The sequence below is a fragment of the Lepidochelys olivacea genome, assembly GCF_965140295.1.
Source record: "Lepidochelys olivacea isolate rLepOli2 genome assembly, chromosome: 9".
NCBI lineage: Eukaryota > Metazoa > Chordata > Testudines > Cheloniidae > Lepidochelys > Lepidochelys olivacea.
This window is the reverse complement of record NC_140419.1, coordinates 22,042,257-22,061,768: the sequence shown is the minus strand read 5'-3', so window position 1 is coordinate 22,061,768 and position 19,512 is coordinate 22,042,257. Positions and strand designations below refer to the sequence as shown.

The 19,512-nt window shown below is 43.7% G+C and overlaps 1 protein-coding gene across 4 annotated transcripts in view; it reads right to left on the bottom strand.

The window, feature by feature from the left end:
* TRIM59 (tripartite motif containing 59) overlaps nt 1-19,125 on the bottom strand; it is a 56,814-nt gene extending 37,689 nt beyond the window's left edge. Inside the window, exon 1 of one of the 4 annotated variants that reach the window (XR_014712937.1) lies at nt 19,050-19,107. The gene's annotated coding sequence lies outside the window, so the exon portion shown is untranslated. Of the gene's footprint in view, nt 1-19,049 lie in introns of all 4 variants that reach the window. The other 3 variants (XR_014712938.1, XM_084638693.1, XM_084638692.1) reach the window with 3 other exon arrangements.
* Nucleotides 19,126-19,512: the final 387 nt, after the last annotated feature.

Here is a 19,512-nt window from a genome sequence, read left to right as displayed (position 1 = left end):
CTATTGCCAAGCACATTGTTTAATAGCTTCTAATTTCCCAGTGATTGCATTATCTTTATTTAGATTATTGCTTTAAAATATTTAGGGCTTTCCTGAGTTATAATACCTTACATAAACCCAGATTTAATTCTACTACATCATTACTCCTGGGGAAATTCTGTGCTGCTGCGTGTGCACATAATTAACAAGCCCCACATATTTTTAACTTTTGCACAGAAAAAACGTCTGCCAAAATGTTGCTGCAGTTCTGCCTTTTGCCCACCAGAGGGTGCTGTTGCGATAGCCCAAAACAGCAGCTCCCCACCAGCTAAGGAAGAAAGAGAGCCTGCCTTCTTCACAGTGGACCAGGTTAGGAGACAGGGGCCATGGGGAAACAGACAGCGTGCAGTACTAGGGAAGTCAGACGGGGCACATAAGCGCTACTGGGGGAGGACAGACTGGGGCAGGGGCTGAATGGGAGTGGAGGCACAGGGCCACTGTGGGGAGGGAGGTGCAGGGCCACATAGTGATGGGGGAGGGGTGCAGAGATACAAAGGGACAGGGGGTGGCTGGAGAGATACAAAGGGACAGGGGGTGGCTGGAGAGATACAAAGGGACAGGGGGTGCAAGGACACATGGGGGTGCAGGAACACAAGGGGACAGGGGCAGATGTGCCTGACTGAATGGGAGAGGCTAGTGGTCAGCCAGGGTCTGCATGGGGGAAGCTCCCTAACAATCCCTCCCCATTCCCTCCCCTGCAAAAAAACCCTGTTCCATACTTTTTCCCACTCGTACCCAACAACCCTCCAAGTTCACACCAAGTCTCCTTCCCAGCAATTTACTTCTCTCTCCCTCAGCTCCTCCATTATCCCTGACTCCCTTTGCACTGCTTCTGAGGAGTGCGGGAAATACGGTAGTTTAAATGAATTATTACTCAGAATTCTGTATTAATATGCCTAGTAAGGAATCTATTTGTCAAAAAACATTTCCTGAATCTTTTTTGTTGTTTTGTATTGTTACAGATATACTTGCTAACAGATATTTTTAAATAAATGACCAAAATAATTGAAACTGCTCCGATTATATTTTGCTATTCTGACAAATAAAATATGCAGAATTTTAAAATATTGTGTGCAGAATTTTTAATTTTTTGGTGCAGAACTTCCCCAGGAGTAACATCATATTGTTCTCCTATAACATTACTGAATTGATTAAACGTATTAAAATGTTCTGGTGCACATAATAGATTCTAATTTACAAGTACTGTGTTTAAAGGTTCACTCATCATAAGATCGTGTTTCTTTTGTTTGCTTTTTACATCCTTTTGTTACACCACAAATTTAGGTTTAATCTAAATTCCATTTCAGACCATTTACATGTTTCATTTTTCCTTTCAGCCAATTTAGTGAAATCACACTTACGTCACAAATGATCACATTAACACTAACTTTTCTAACAAGTTATTCTGCTTCTTTGTGATTGTTTTATTAGGAAAATTAATGTTAACACTGATCACTGCAGCACTTTTGACTCGTCCCTTTAATTGATTCTGTAGTTCAATTATTTAGATTTTGCTGCATTATAAAAAGCACTTTACCTAATCTTTATTCTGAATCACAACTCCTACTAGGCTCCAATTCTGTAATTGATAACATGCTGGTGGACTGCTGCACCTGCACAAATCTCCTTTAACTTTCCCTTTTTATGGCTATTTGTTTAATTAGGATGATAGCTAATCAGGAATTCGGTTAATTTAATTGTGTTTTATTCAAATGTGTTTCTAGTCTTTTTATTGTATCATGACTTGCAGCTGGTTTTGTAGTGGTAATTACTGTATTTGCATAACATGTGTAATTGATCAGTTGACATCTATGATGTCTGACATGTGGTGGTTTATTTCATGTATGTGACTTGAGGAAAAAACAGCTTCTCTATTCAAAAGCTTCAAGACTGGTGTTGGGGAGGAGGTGTGTTTTTCTTTCTTGTTCTTGTTCCAAAGATATTGTGAGTCAGATCATTTACCATTGCATTTTGGTGATAAATAATCAGAATTATACTAATACAACATTATTTAAAGACTGAGGAATACCTTTTTGTATTGGAGAATGACAGCCTTTGTTACTTCGTTGATACAGCTTCAAATCAGCAAGTCTACAGTGGGCTGTATTTGTTGGGCACTCATGTTTATGAAATATTTTTGATTTCATATGTACTGTTATTTTTATTTCAACATCAATAATATTGCAGGTGAAAATTAAGATCCTTTGGCAGAGCTGGGTGAGGAACCTGCCAACACCACCTGTCTCAAACCAGTGCTTTTAGTTAACTCAATTAATTCTCAGAGTAAAGACACATAAAATAAACCATTCAAAAATGTCAGATTCATGAGTATTTTGGGACTTGTATTTCAAATTAACTAAAATACTGATTTAAAACTACTAAGTCTGTTTACTTCTATTCATATTGTAATATTTAAGTAAACAGGGTAGTTATTATGAATTAACAGATTTAGCACATAGCCCTGAATTTAAAAATAAATAAATAAAGATAAATCATTTTAACCACACACCTATATCTTATACATCAAGAAAAAAATTGTCAAGGGACATCCTTTCATTCAAAAAAATCATTGTGGCCTGTTCTCTTTATGACATATGCAGATTAATTTTATCTTCAGGAAATTAGTTTGAAACTGCAAAATATTATGTGTCCTCACCATAAGAAAAATCAAACAATTAATGAATTTACAAGAAAGCTGTTAGCACTGTTGTGAATCATCTCAAACTATGAAAAAGAATACATACAGAAAACAAACAGCATCTACCACCAGCAAATACGTTTCTTCCTAGTTTGTTCATAGCTACAAGCTAAAAAAGTAAAAAGTGCAACCAACCTGTAGGTCTGTGTTCAGTTCAGGACAAAACTGTTTAATAACTCAAGAACCATACAGCTACTAGCCAGAGGGAGCCAAATTCCCATTACCACAGAAACACCCTGGAACGTTTCCCAGGCAACAGAGATTTAGTGTGTTGGCAGTTGCTTATTAGTGAATAGGTTTCACAAACTTAAAAAAGGATTTACCACAGTAACTTTTGTTTTCAGCATGTACTGCCAACACAGATCAACACTACAGAGTGTGGTCACATGGCTACAGAACCTTGCAAGTTAGGCGTGCACGCACATCCCCTAGCACAACATTCCACTGTTCAAGGGTTCTATGAAGGAGAACTCTGGTAGATATGAGAATGAATTTCTCCATCTTTACTGTCACTACAGTCAGACACTTCAAAAGACTATCCAAGAAATTGGTGCTGACATTTGGCAAAGGTATCATGCATTTTTAAAATTCTCCTGTACTGCTTGCTTTCCCAGGACTCAACAGTTGAGGATCATGTCTGAGTTGCTCTTGCACAGAGCCTTTCCTCTATAGACACTGAGGAAGCAAAAGGTAATGTCTATATTCAGTTTCACTCTGCTCCTGACAGCAATGTTAAGGAACTGCAGGAGTAGTTAAGTTTGGACATCAAGGGGCTGAAGTAAAGAGGTGAGGTGCGGGGAGAGAGAAATCAGAGGAGAGCCCAAAAGATCCAAGAAAAGGGGATGGGAAAGACAAACAAGTTCCAGGAAGGGAGTTAGCAAAAAATAAGCAAGATGCTTACTGGGCTGTATAGTTAGGAACATTATTGTGTTCATTCCAGCAAGAGGGTCATTATTTAATCTCTGCAGATTTATACAGCTAGTACCCTGACACCTTTGTGTTAAGTATTCTTTGCAAGAAACCCTGCAGTTTTCTGTTATGGCACATCCAAAGCTACCAATTTTGACTATATACCAACGAAGGGTTCTTGTCCATAACTTCATTAATATTTGCCCTATAAAGGCCCAAATTGCCTGATAATGATTGAAATGTACATGGAAGTATATTGAAGGTAAGACATAAAGGATTGAAGAATTTAAAAGTCACACAAGAAAAAAAATATTGCAAATAGACAATTTTTATTCTTTTATTTTTTAGTATTTATGGACAATAAAATGTTCTAAAGAAAAAACGGGTTATCTACCTTTCGTAACCGTTGTTCTTATGTGTTGCTCATGTCCATTCCATTCTACCTGTGTGTGCGCCCATGCGCATAGTCAGAGATTTTTGCCTTAGTGGTATCTGTAGGGCCAGCAGAGGCATCCTCTGGAGTGCTGCGCTCATGCGTTGGTATATTAGGCACCACTGGCCCTACGCCCTTTCAGTTCCTTCTTCCCAGCAATTCCAACAGAGGAGCAGGAGGGCGGGTAATGGAATGGACGTGAGCAATACATCTTGAAGAACAACAGTTACGAAAGGCAGGTGACTGATTTTTCTTCTTCGAGTGAAGAAAAGGAGTACTTGTGGCACCTTAGAGACTAACCAATTTATTTGAGCATGAGCTTTCGTGAGCTACAGCTCACTTCATCGGATGCCAATTTATTTGAGCATGAGCTTTCGTGAGCTACAGCTTCGAGTGCTTGCTCATGTCTATTCTGTTCTAGGTGACTCACAAGCAGTATTGCTGGAGATGGGCCCAGTGTTCACGGTTGTGCAGCTTGCAATACTGCTCTGCTGAAGCCAACATCATCCCAGGCCTGCTGGGTAGTCACGTAGTGGAACGTGAATGGATGACCAGGTAGCAGCCCTGCAGATATCCTGGATTGGCACCTTGGCCAGGAAAGCTACCAATGAGGCTTGCTCCCTAGTTGAATGGGCAGTCACAATCGCCAGTGAAGGCACATTCGCCTTTTCATAGCGGAAACAGATGCAGGTGGATGAAATTCTTTGGGTGGACACTGGACAGCCCTTCATTCTGTCTGCTACCGTGATGAACAGCTGTGTCGACTTATGGAACGGCTTAGTTCTTTCGAGGTAGAAGGCTAACGCTCTCCTGACATCCAGAGAGTGTAATCTACGCTCATCTTGTGTCCTGGCTGGCATGAAACTGTGAAACTACCTCGGGCAGAAAGGTTAGATGCAGCCGCAGCCAGACCTTGTCCTTGTAGAACACCATCTAGGTCGGCTCTGAGGTAAGCGCCATAATCTCAGAGCCCCTACAGGCAGATGCTATTGCTACCAGAAACAGACCTCAATGGTTTGAAGAGGAAGCCGGGGAGCCTCAAAAGTATGAGATTTAAGTCCCCTGGGTCACAGAGCTGAGGGTAGAGTCACTCCAGACCTTTTAAAAATCGCACCATCATGTAAGCGAAGACCAACCTGCCTTGGAACAAAGGATGGAAGGCCGAAATAGCAGCCAAGTGGACCTTGATAGATGAAAGAGACTTGGGGAGTTCCCCACCTTTGGAAGATCATGCCGGCTACCTTCAGGTGGAGCACCCACTCGTGGTGAGAGAAGAAGTCCCTGCTTAGGTGATCTGCTAGCATGTTCCTGGCCCCCAGAAGGTGACACACTTCTAGATGGATTCCATGGTTGATGCAGAAGTCCCAGAGACGGAGTGCCTCTTGGCAAAGGGCTGAAGATCACGCTCCGCTTTGCCTATTGATGTAGAACATTGAGGCTGTGTTGTCCGTGAGGACTCTGGCCACTCTGACCGACAGGTAAGGTAGAAGACCACGCATGCTCCGTGCACTGCCCTAAGCTCTTTGACATTTATGTGTAGCATTGACTCCTCTGGGAACCACATACCTTGGGTCTAGAGGGTGCCGAGGTGCGTCCCTGATCCGAGGCATCCTAAACCAACTTGACTGAGTGAGGAGCGCTGATGAAGGGAACTCCTTCCAGGACTTTTCCGGGGTCAGTTCACCATTGCAGCGTGGTAAGTACTGTCACAGAGATGGTGACAACCTTCTCCAGGTGGTTCCTGGACTGGGAGTAGACCGTCGCTAGCCATTGCTGCAGGGATCGCATCCGGAGCCTCGCGTGGCACACCACATATGATATCAGAGTGTGCACAGCCAGCAGCATGTGTTCAGGTGACCCTCCCCGCATGTCCCTCAGTCCTGCAGCTGCTCCTGGGACCCTCCTGCTGGAAGTGCAGAGCGGAGGGAGGGGGGAAGTGAAGGAGGGAGAAAGGTGCTGATGTCAGGGTGTCCTCCTACCCCTGCCCCGGCACCCCATCTCCGCAGAACAGGGCCGAGGGGACAGGCTGGCTCAGGAGGACTCGGATCTGCTGCGGTCTGAGTGCCGAGTGTCTCAGTGCCTTTCTTAGGGAGACAGTGCACTATTTCTGAGATTTCCCCAGCAGCCAGCTCACAGTCTCTGTCATACACACACACTCTCTCTCTCTCTCTCTCCCCTCCCATCTCCGCAGAATGGGGGAGGGGAGACAACAGGACTCAGGACACAGCAGGAGAGCTTTCAGGGAGTATCTTAAAGAGACAGCAAACAGCTTTTCCCAGCCACGTGTCTCACACACACACACTTTCTCTGTGTCACACACACTCACCTCCTAACACATACTTGTATTATTATTATTGTTACTTCTTGGTACTTCCTGCAATGCATATATATTCTCTGTAATTTTATTCTTTCAAAGTGTTATTTTAGTGTTTTGACTGGTCTATGCATTTCATAATTTTTATTTCTCTTACACTTAAATGTAATTCTTTGAGTAGCGAGCTCTAAAATGCCTAACCTGTCCTGGCTGGAGTAATTATCCCTATGGTAACTTTTTAAAAATATGTATTATATCTAGGTTTTGTTTCACATGTGCACCGAGGTATGTGCCTAAAACAAAATTTATTCCACACATGGATGGAAAAAATTAGAGGGAACATTGGTGGGGATGCAGGGACATATAGGGACAATGGGTGGCTGCATGGGGGACAGGCGCAGATGTGCCTAATTGAACGGGAGAGACTAGGGTTCAATCAGGGTCTGCATGAGGAATGATCCACAACCCCCTAATAATCCTTCCCCCCCAAAAAACAGTTCCATACTTTTCCCTCCCACACCCAAACAACCCTCCAGGTTCACTCCCAGGCTCCTTCCCAGCAATTACTTCCCTTACCCTCAGCTTCTGCATTATTCCTGACTCCCCCAAGCCTTTGGACTGCTTCTGGGGTGTGTGGGAAATACATTTCTGTACTGTAATGTAAATTAATTATTACTCAAAGTTCTGTATGCTTACTAAGGAATCTATTTGTCAAAAAACATTTCCTGAATCATTTTTTGTTGTCTGTATTGTTACAAACATACTTGCTGAAAGGTATTTTGAAATAAATTACCAAAATAATTGAAACAGACATGATTATATTGTGTTATTTTGATGAAATATGCAGAATTTTAAAATATTGTGTGCAGAATTTCCCCCGGAGTAGCTTATCCAGAACACCTCATCTAGTTCTGGAAGAACACTTCATCCAGTTCTCTGAGATCCAAAAATTCAGTTTGACTCAGGCCAGTCCTCGCTTACACACAGCCCCCCAACCTGAAGCAAATACTCACCAGCAACCATATACCATACAACAAACACTCTAACCCAGGAACCTATCCTTGCAACAAAGTCAGTTGCCAACTCTGTCCACATATCTATTCAAGGAACACCATCATAGTGTGGCTGATGTGATTAGGTCCTATCAGAGGCTCATTCACCTGCACATCTACCAATGTGATATAGGCCATCATGTGCCAGCAATGCACCTCTGCCATGTACATTGGCCAAACCGAATAGTCTCTATGCAAAAGAATAAATGGAAATAAATCAGACGTCAAGAATTATAACATTCAAAAACCAGTTGGAGAACACTTCAACCTCCCTGGACACTCAATTACAGACCTAAAAGTCACAATTCTTCAACAAAAAAAACTTCAAAAACAGACTCCAATGAGAAACTGCAGAACTGGAATAAATCTGCAAACTAGACACCATTAAATTAAGCTTGAATAAAGACTGGGAGTGGATGAGTCACTACACAAACTAAAAACTATTTCCCCATGCTAATTTTCCCCCTACTGTTACTCACACTGTCTTGTCAACTGTTTGAAGTGGGCCATCCTGATTATCACTACAAAAGTTTTTTTTCTCCTGCTGATAATAGCTGACCTTCAGCAGCTGACAGCTGAAGCCAAAGAAGTCACGGAGGTCCAGTAAAGTCACGGAATCCATGACTTCCATGACTAAATAGTATACTGGATCTATGAAGGTAGGTGTGGTGATTAAGGAACCACCCCAAACACACCAAGAAATCTGTTATCTACAGCCAAGCACTCAGATACCACAGAATATGCTCTCAGGAGAATGTCTAGAATATACATCTCAAGCCACTCAAAACTGTCTTCATAAAATAAGGACACTCCACCAAAGAAGAAGATTGCATCATTAAATGGGCCACCCAAATACCCTGAGAAAACCTGCTTAAATACAGAAATAAAACCCTCTCCAACCACACAGTTGTCACCTACCACCCTACACTGGAACCTATGTGGGGTATCAAACAACTACAACCTGTATTTGATGGTGACCCTATCCTGAAAGAAATCTTTCCTGAACCCCCTCTTCTGGCCCTCAAACAACCCCCCCCCCAACCTCTCCAAGCTCATCATCAGAAACAAGCTCCTGACAGACCAGGACCCACCAACTCAAAGTGGCACCAGACCCTGTCAGAACAACAGATGCAAAACTTCCAGACTTATCTCCACTGCTATAATGATCAACACCCGCCACAACACACCTTTCAAGGCCCATGAGTCCTTGTGACGCATGGCTAGAAAGGGTTAAATATCCTGCCAAATAAATAACCCTCAAAAGACATGTGCGGAGATAATGTTTGTGTTTTTGTGTATTTACATATGTATGGGTAGGGTCAAAAATGTAATCAACACTCCCTGTCTATGCTATGACTATGTATTCTGATAATTCAGAGGTCAAAAGAACATCCTATTTTTAAATGAATTGTAAACATGGGATCTCTCTCTGAAATGTATAGCAAATAATCTGTGAATGGTGGAGGAACAAGCAAATTGCCTTGTTAATTCTATAGCTAAGTACTGGTGATGGACCTCCTTCAAAGTCATGCTAATTACCTTTTGAACTCCCAACTTGTCAAAAGACATGAAATTGTATGAAAGATCCTTGGGTCCTGATTCTGTCATCTCAGATCTGCTTAGGCTATCAGAGGAAGTTTGAGTCACAAGACTGAGGTCCCAGTTATGCTGGTACGCCCTGAATATGATATTTGGGCATTGGACTATAACCTATGAACTATTTCTAAAAAAACTTTTTGCAACTACAAAGCTCACGATCTCCACTATGAATCTGCACCTAAATGAACTGAGCTCATGTCTGTATGTATATTGATCTTTTAACCATACCATCTCTCTTTTGTTTTTTAATAAAGTTTAGTTATTAAGAATTGGCTGTAGCATATATTTGGGTAAGATCTGGAATATTCAATAATCTGGCAGGTAACGTGTCCGATCCTTTGGGATTGGTGGAACCTTTTATTTTAAATGATGAAATAAGATTTACAGAAACGTTCATCATATTTGATGTGGATAGCTGGATGGAGGCCTGAGGCTGGATCACCTTAAGAGAACTGTGTTGTTTGGACTTCTGAGTAACCAGTAAGGTAATAAAAGAAGCTGTTTTATACTGGCTTGGTAAATATCAGTACTGGAATGTCCACCATCTTTATGCAGATTGTCTGCCCCATTCTTTGCAGTTCACCCTGACTGAGTGATCATAACTAGCTCCCCACTAGGATCTGGTCACAATATCACAATATGTGTTACTCCCGAGGAAATTCTGTGCCAAAAAATTAAAAATTCTGTACACAATATTTTAAAATTCTGTATACCTTATTTGTCAAAATAATACAATATAATCACAACAGCTTCAATTATTTTGGTAATTTATTTCAAAATATCTGTCAGGAAGTATGTCTGTAACAATACAGACGACAAAAAAGATTCCACCAGGAGTAGAGTTAAAGAAATTCCTATGACAACCCAGTTCCTGTTTCTCTGTTATGCTTCTGTCGGGCACGTCAGTCTGGGTGTGTCACGTGTGCCAGCTGGGCACATCTTGGGACAAAACTCTGCCCCTCCAGTCTTTTAGTCGATTCTCATTTTTTTGTTTTGCCCCCATATGATTACCATATTTCAAGTTCCCAAATAGAGGATACTACCAGGAGGAGAAGCTGGGGGGGGGTATTGGAGGGGGTATTTGGGGCACTAGAGGGTGTGTGTACTGGGAGGGGGCATTTGGGGATGCTGGAGGGGTGTGTGTGTACTGGAAGAGAGTATTTGGGTGGTGCTGGAGTGGGCTGTACAGGGTCCCCCCACCCCAGTCCAGACACCCACACCTCCTCCCGTTCCCCCAAGAGCCCAGCTGCAGGCTCCGTTCCACGCAGCTTTGTTACTGTCCCACCAGGCAGAGACAACCCATACTTGTTGATGGTGGGGGGCTCGATCACCCCCAGAACACCTCGAATCACACCTCCCCGGTAGGCTCCCCCCTTACGCTCAGTTTCCCCTCCCAGAAAGCAGGAGTTCCTTCCTGCAGATGCCATCTATTCCTCCTGCCTCTCCCTGGCTCCAGCAACTGCCACACAGGGAGGAGGCTTTGCAGCACCATGTGACCAAGCAGGGCTGGCAAACTCAGGAACAGCAGCCCACCTGTGCCTCCCACATAGCAAGCTGGGGAGCTGGGCTCTCCCAAAGCCAGTAGCCCCTAGCAGCAGCCAGTGCCAATTCTGCTGGAAAAAATGAAATTCTGCACACAATTAATGTTCTGCATTGTGCAGTGGCACAGAATTCCCCAGGGAGTAACGTGCTGTATCTCATCCTGTGCACTAAATGCCCCAACAACAACTATGTGGCAGACATGCCAAACCCACCAAAAACACGCAGAAATTGGGCTTGATTTTATCTTAATTAGCTTGTGAGTTGCTTGTTGGCTAGTTTTTGGCCTGTAGCTTGTTGCTTCTTTTTTTTTTTTTTTTTTTTTTTAAATCGGCTCCCAGCAAGCCGGGGCAAGGGGGGAAGAGAGTTAGGGGGTGCACAATGGGCCCACCACAGTTCCAGACTGCGCGCCGGGGGATCTAGTCACATAGAATTTTGAGGTTCTTAGGGATTGGCTTGTTTTGAAATGGGGTTACCTTGATTTTTGGCTTATTGTGAAAGTCAGGGTGCTTATTTACCGCATGAAAGTTGGCAACTGTCCTATGTGGGTGAAAACAGACCATCACTATGCTCTCCAATGAACTCATACAGGAAAATGATAAAAGATAAAATCACCTGTGGGTGAAAACTTTTCACAAAGCAATCACTCTAAATCTGACTTATCAGTCCTCATCCTCAAAGGAAACCTGCACAACACTTTCAAAAGACAAGCCTGTGAGCTTAAATTCATAAGTTTGCTAGACACTAAAAATCATGGTCTTAGTAAAGACACTGGATTTATGGTTTATTACAACAATCTGTAATCCATTAACCATTGTTTTTGTCCTATGACTACAGGGGTTAATAGGCCACTTCATCTTGAATGGCCGCTTAGAACAGTGGTTCACAAGCAGGTGTACGTGTACCCCACGGATACTCAGAGGTCTTCCAGGGAGCACTCAACTCATCTAGATCAGCGTTGCTCAACCTGGAGGTTGCAGCCCCTGGGGGGGGGAGGTCCATAGGACAGGTTTAGGGGGTCACAAGTGCAGGGTTGGCATTAATGGGTGACAAACAGGGCAACTGCCCAGGGCCTCACACCACAGGGGGCTCACACGAAACTAAGTTACATACTTCAGCCCCAGGTGGCAGGGCTTGGGCATCAGACAAGACTCAAAAGTGAAAAAACAGGCTCAAGTATCACACTGAAATGTAAGTACAATATTTATATTCCAGTCAATTTATTATATAATTATATGGTAAAAATGAGAAAGTAAGCAATTTTTCAGTAACAGTGTGCTGTAACACTTTTGTATTTTTATGTCTGATTTTGTAGGCAAGTATTTTTAAGGGGGGGTGAAACTTGGGGTAGGCAAGACAAATCAGATTCCTGAAAGGGATACAGTAGTCTGGAAAGGTTGGGAACCGCTGGCTTAGAATATGTGCTATCTACCTGTGCTAAACTATCCCTTCGACCTTGTATTTAGCTGTGACATTCTGAGTACCTTCCCCAGAGGAAGAGCTCTGTGTAGCTTGAAAGCTTGTCCCTCTCACCAACAAAAGCTGGTCCAATAAAAAAATATTACCTCAATCTTCTCTCTCTTACATCTGTGTTAGGAATATATTCAAAAGTTTTTCACCGTTCAGCTGAACTGGTGTCTGTAATATAGGTTACCAGCAGTCTCCCTTCATTAAGGGACCCTATGTTGCTAACAGCAGTTCACCTGAATGATAGGGTTGCCAGTGCCGAGTATATGGGGACAATTACCTCCCTGTGTCTTATGTACAAGACTCCTGTTAATACACCCCAGAATATTATCCTTTTTTGCAACAGGATCACGCTGTTGACTCATATTCAATTTGCGATCTATTATAACCCCATCCTTTTCAGCAGTACTACCACCTAGCTAGTTATTCCCCATTTTATAGTTGTGCATTTGATTTCTCCTTCCAAAGTGAAGTATTCTGGACTTTATTGACTTTCATCTTGTTCAACTCAATTCATTAACGTCATTTTGAATTCTAATCCTGTCCTTTGCAACTCCTTCCACCTTGGTGTCATCTGCAAATGTTATCAGCATATTCTCCACTCCATTACCCAAGTCATTAATGATAATATTGACTAGTACTGGATCCAGAACTGACCCCCCTGCAGGGACATACCCTTCCAGTTTGACAGCAAACCACTGATAACTATTCTGAGTACTCTCTTGCAATCAGTTGTGGCCCCAGTTTACAGTAATTTCCTGTAGATGCCATTTCCCTAGTTTGCTTATGAGAATGTTACATGGAACGGTGCCAAAAACCTTACTAAAATTTAAATATATCACGTCTGCTGCTTCCCCTCTATGCACCAAGCTAGTAACTCTGTTAAGAAAAGGAAATTAGGTTGGTTTGGCATGATTTGTTCTTGATAAATCCATGCTGGCTATTCCTTGTAATCCTATTTTCCTTTTAGGTGCTTACAAATTGATTTTTTAATAATTTGTTTCAGTATATTTCTGAGATACTTCAGTTAGTTCCTTATGTGCCCTACAATGCATTTCATCAAGTCCTGCTGATTTGAATACATTTAAGTTATCTAATATTCTTTAGCTGGTTCTTTTCCTATTTTGGCTTATGTTCCTTCCCCCTTGTAGATATTAATTGTGTGAAGTATCTAGTTCCATTAGCCTTTTTAGTGCAGCTGAAACAAAATAGGTATTAAACACCTTAGCCTTCTTGAAGTAAAAAGAAAAGGAGTACTTGTGGCACCTTAGAGACTAACCAATTTATTTGAGCATAAGCTTTCGTGAGCTACAGCTCACTTCATCGGATCCGATGAAGTGAGCTGTAGCCCACGAAAGCTTATGCTCAAATAAATTGGTTAGTCTCTAAGGTGCCACAAGTACTCCTTTTCTTTTTGCGAATACAGACTAACACGGCTGTTACTCTGAAACTTCTTGAAGTAATCAGTTATTAGCTCTCCTTCCCTGCTAATTAGAGGACCTACACTTTCCTTCATCTGTCTCTTCCTCCTAATGTATTTAAAGAACCTCTTCCTATTGCCTTTTATGTCGCTTGCTAGCTGTAAACTCATTTTGTGCCTTAGCCTTTCTGATTTTGCCCCATACATGCTTATGCTATTCTTTTGTACTCCTCCTTAACAATTCATCCATGTTTCCACATTTTGTAGGACTCCTTTTTGATTTTCAGGTCGTTAAAGAGCTCCTGATCTAGCCATATTGGCATCTTACTATTCTTATCTTTCCTTAGCATTGGGATAGTTTGCAGTTTTGCTTTTAATATTATCTCCTTGAGAAACCGTCAATACTCCTGAACTCCTTTTTTCCTTAGATTTTCTTCTTTTGGGACCTTACCTACCAGTTCTCTGAGTTTGTTAAAGTCTGCTTTTTTGAAGTCCATTGTCCTTATTCTGCTGCTCTGACTCCTTCCTTACCTTAGGATCATGAAATCTATCATGTCATGATCACTTTCACCTAAATTGTCTTCCACCTTCAGGTTTACTACCAATTCTTCTCTTTTGATCCAAATTAAGTCTAAAATGGCTTTGCCCCAGTTTCTTCCTCCAATTTCTGTAATAAAAAAGTTGTTCCTAATATATTCCAAGAACTTATTTTAAATTTTGTTTGATCATATTACTTTTCCAATGGCTGCCTGGGTAGTTAAAGTTCTCTATTACTACCTGGTCTGATGGAGTACAGTGTTCAATTCTGACTGCCACACTTTAGGAAAGATATGGATAAATTGGAGAGTCCAGAGGAGAGCAACAAAAATGATCAAAGGTTTAGAAAACCTGACCTATGAAGAAAGATTACATGTGGGCATGTGTAGTGAGGGAGGATCTGATAACAGTCTTCCAATAAGTTGACGGGTTGTATAAAAAGGTCTGTGATCAATTGTTCTCCATGTCCACTGAAGGTAGAGCAAGAAATACTGGGCTTAATCTGCAGCAAGGGAGATTTAGGTTAGATATTAGGAAAAACTGTCTAACTACAAGGATAGTTAAACTCTGGAATAGGCTTCCAAGGGAAGTTGTGGAACTGTCATCATTGGAGGTTTTTAAGAATAAGTCAGACAAACACTTGTCTAGGTTTACTTGTTCCTGCCTCAGTGCAGGAGGCTGGACTTTGTGACTATTGGAGGTCCCTTCCAGCCATAAATTTCTATGATCCTCTGAATTAATGTTAGGCACAGTAAGAAAGTTTTCAAAACTATTCCTAGTGTAGATAAGGCCATACAATCTTTCAGGATAGGGAAGACCTGCATTTCTGTTGTAAAAAGCAAGGGGATAAAGGAGCAAACAGATGGTCATATTCATTTTCAGGTCACTTCAAGCAAAAAGGTAATAAAGCCTATTCTCAAAAAGCCTATTCTCAGTCTCATCTCTTAATAACATATTCCCTATTTCACATTCATTAAAACTAGTGGAGCTTTGCCTCAAAGAGTTTCCCACAGTGCTGGTATCACTTGTGATACCACTTTTCAGCAAGATGCCAAGCACCAGCAGTTCATATCGCTTCCAGTGAATCAAATTAACTTGTGTATAAACTGACTATTTTTGTTCTTAGTCTCCTTTCCTTAACCTTAAATTGTGTCCTTAAGGGTGTCCTTAAATTGTGAGCTCTGCAGAGAAGCCACAATCTTTCTTCAGTGTTTGAAATGTATTTAGTACATAATAGGTGCTACCATAAATAAATAAGAATTTGAATTTAGAGTCCTGGGCTAACCAAAGAAGGTGGAACTTTAAAATTGTTTCAACAACTAACAAAATAGTAACAAAGTAGAACTGGCGGATATAGTGTTATTTAGACTTTTTCTAAGACCTTCTGATAAGAGTACATCACCAGATATTGTTAAGGAAACTTGCTAACTATGAAGCAAGAGATAGTGAAATCAAAATACATTAGTGGGTACCCCAGGAATCAGGGTACTGGTAGGACAAGGGCTAGATTCACAAGGGACTTAAGCCACTACTGACCTCCTCATGTACACAAATCCAACATTTAGGTACCACTGACATTCACAAAACCACTGCTCAGCTGCCACCTTACACTATAGGCATGTAAGTTTCTGCTGGTGGGCATGCACAAAACTGCCTACATCCTGATGCCAAGCTACTTGGTGCCCTAGCTCATGCCTAAACCCCAAGAGGATTCTCAGACTGGGCATCATCTCCCCTGTGTGTGCACCCCATTGTACCCAATAGCCCAGTGTCCACATCCCAGGTGAGGGCTCTAACCACTGAGCTATAGAGTCATAAAAATAGCAAGAAAGTATCTATCACACAGTAAATATGTATACAAAATGGAACAGCTTCTACATGAGAGATTTCAGGGAGGCCAACCAGAGAATACCTAATAGCCTGATGGTGAGGGCACTCTCCTGGGAAACCTGGGTTCCACTCCCTGCTCCAAATCCAACAGAGTGGGGATGTTAAGACAAGTCTCCCCACTCCCAGGCAAGGGATTTAACCACTGTACTATTGGCTATAATAGGGTGGTGTTCTCTCACTATTCCCTGCCCCACCCCCAAAACAAAGCTAATATGGGATAGATGCCTAACTCCAAGAAAAAGTCCATGGCTGTGAATCCTGAGCACAGACAGCCACCTCCCTCCAGCCTCTCAGTCAGGTAGCTAAGGCCAGATCAATGGAAATCCAGTATTTAAGCCCCACTTTCTCCTCCGCTTTTCACTTCAGGCCAGTTTAGTCAGCTTCCTTCTTGCTGGCTTCTCTGAATTCCTTTCTTAGGCTAAGTTTATACTGTGCACCTTGCAATGGCATGGCTGTGCTGCTGCAGTCATGCAACTGTAAGATAAGCAGTGTAGCCACTGTTTGTCGCCAGGAGAGAGCTCTCCTGAGGACAAAATAAAACCACCCCTAACGAGGGGCGGTAGCTTCATCTACAGGAGAGTGGCTCCCGCTGACGAAGGCCACACCAGGGCCATCTCTAGGCATACGCGGCTGAGTAGGGCACCCGAAAATTTGGGGCACCATTCCCCTTGCTGGCTACAGCTGGAATCCTCTTTTTTCCGGCCTCTCCCCCGCGCTGGGCCGACAGGCTTCTCCCCACCCTTTCCCTCACTTGCTCACTCCTCAGCCAGCCAGCTGAGGGCCCCAGCCTCCAGCTCTGCAGAGTCCGACCCAGCCTTGGGGAGCCTAGGACAGCGCAGACCCAGCCCACCACCACCCGGAGCACAGTTCCTCCCTGGACACTGCCTGCGCCGCTTGGTCTCCAGCAGGCGCCAGGACAAGAGGAGTGAAACTTCCATGTGAGTTTGGGGGGGGCGGGGCTCAAAGTGACAGTGCGCTCACTGTCTCTCACACTTCCCTAACACACACAGACTGGCTCTCACACCCACATACACTCTGCCTCACACGAGTCACAGTCCCCCAATACAGACTGTCTCACACTCCCCAACACACACTCTGTCACATAGTCACACATACACAGTCTCTCTCACACACACGTTCTTGTATTATTGCTGTTATTACTGCTTGGTATGTCTTTTCAAAACGCTCGTGGTGAGCCAGGAGTTGCTAGGGGCTGCAGGAGGGCCAAGGGCTCTGGCAAGATGCAGCCTCCATGTGACAGCACGAAGCCTGTCTTGAGTCACTGCCACAGCATCTGCTGCATAGGAAGCTCAGTGTGTGTCAGCAATTGGGGGGGGGTGTTCTTAGGGTCCGTGGGTGGGGGTGATGGCTGTGCCCCCTTGACATACTGAGGTCAGCAGCGCCGGCTGGGGACCACTTTCAATGGAGCATAAGGGCATCAGTTTAATAATACTGCGTAGGGCACCATAAATCCTAAGGATGGCCCTGGGCCACATTGGCACTTTTCGTCGTTAAAACTTTTGTCATTCGGGATTGTTTTTTGTTTTTTCACACCCCTGAGCAACAAAAGTTTTAACAATGAAAGTACAACGTAGACATAGCCTTAACCACACAACTGTTCCCTATATGCCTGGGCACCTACCTCAAGGCTGTGAATTCCACAGAAAGGCAGGGTACTTAGGGGTTTAGGCATTGCAATGCTCAGCACTGCAATAACTAAGTCCTTTTTGTGAATCCAACTCCTGCTGCTTAATGTCTATATTAATAACCTGGAAGAAGGGGTGAATAACGAAATGACATAATTTGCTGAAAGATACAAATATAGAATAGTAGAAAATAAGAATCAGGACATCCCTCATCTCTGGGAAATAGTGCAGAATCAGGCAGCCTTATAAGGACCCCTCTAATTCTATGCAGTGTTGTTGTAGCTATGTCAGTCCTAGGATATTAGGGACACAACATGGGTGAAGTAATATCTTTTAAGTTGGTCCAATAACGATATGACCTCAACCATCTTGTCCCCCACAAGTCCTAGTTTTTTCCACACAAAGGATATTCCTGCTTGGGGAGAACACACTGCTGGAGCCTGTGCTGAGCACAACCCTTAGCTCCAACCTGCTCAGCAATCAGCTGGCCTGGGAGTCAGAGGAGAGCAGCAGACCCTGACTCCCTGAGCTTTCTTGTCCAACCAGTGGTCTCAGTAGCTCCAGCTGAAGAAAGAAAAGGATCCAAACACACTGACTAGGAACCATCAGCCCTTCTCAACCACAACTCTTCTCCCCCTCAGAACTGGTGCATTTTAGGAGGACTACTAAAAAGCCTGACTGCCCTTACTCAATATGAGCTGTCACAGCAGCATCAAATGAACTGCTGGGGTCAGTAGTTTCTGAAGCACTTTCTGATTAATAGTACTACAGGAATATAAGGTACAATTAAATCCTTTTTGTAATTAAAAAGGGAGGGGAAACCGGACATACCCACTGTGAAGGGTAGAGGCAGCAGAAGTATCACTTACCAGCAAAAAGAAAAGGAGTATTAGTGACCTTAGAGACTAACCAATTTATTTGAGCATAAGCTTTCCTGAGCTACAGCTCACTTCATCGGAAGTTGTGGTTTTCTGTCCCAGTTCAACTGTAACTTTAGCAAGAAACACTTTCAATGCACACAACGCCTTCCAGACAAAAACCTCAAGACACCTTTATAAACATTCAGCATGTTTATTAGCACAAGTTACTTTAATTCAGACATTTTACACCAGACCCTCCTATGAAGGAGCCATTATCCCCACAGACACGGAGAGGGCAAGCGACGTGCCCTGCAGCGCCAGGAGACCACATCGCGGGAGTCCGGCCAGCAGCACCCGGAGAAGAAGGGGCGGCAGCTGACCCTCACCAGACAATTACACCGCGCTGCCAGGGCACAGGTACCCGGTCTAAGGCCCGTCTTTAGCTAGCCCCCGCTAGAGCAATGGGGGTAGGGGCTACTGCCCGCAGCCTGACCAGTGCCTTCCCCTTTAAGGGCCCCACAATCCGCAGTGCTTTAGTCCTGCCCGTCCGTTAATCCCTTTACAAACGCCAGGCCACACAGCCCCGTCCACCAGCCCCGCTCGGCTTCCCCATGCCCCTCCCCCCACGGTTTGCAGGGAAACTCACCTCGCCCGCACAAGATTCCCCTCAGGCAGCCACTGACACCCTCCTTACTAGGTTTCCCAGCCCGCTACTAGCCCCTAAACCCCGCCCCCGCCCCCGTCCTATCAGAGGCTCCCTCGGGGAAGGAGGAGAGGAAGGAAGGCAAAGACGCAACGCAACCCGTGTCGCGCATGCGCCGCTGAGACCCGGCAGCCAACCGGCGGCCGCAGAACGTTCAGTTCTAAACGAAAGCTGAGGCGAGTGGCTGCGTTTGAACGGTCACAACTTTCAAACTAACACCACCTCCAGCAAACGGCCGTTCAGGGCTCTTTAGCTTAAGCTGCGCCAGAGCTGTAGTCACACAGCTCTCCTGTCCTGACGGGAGTCTTCCCATCTGTTCAACGCATTTAGGCCTGGTCTACACTAAAAAATTAGGTGGGTGGGAAAATCCACACCCCTGGGTGGTGTATGAAGCCAGTCTAAATCC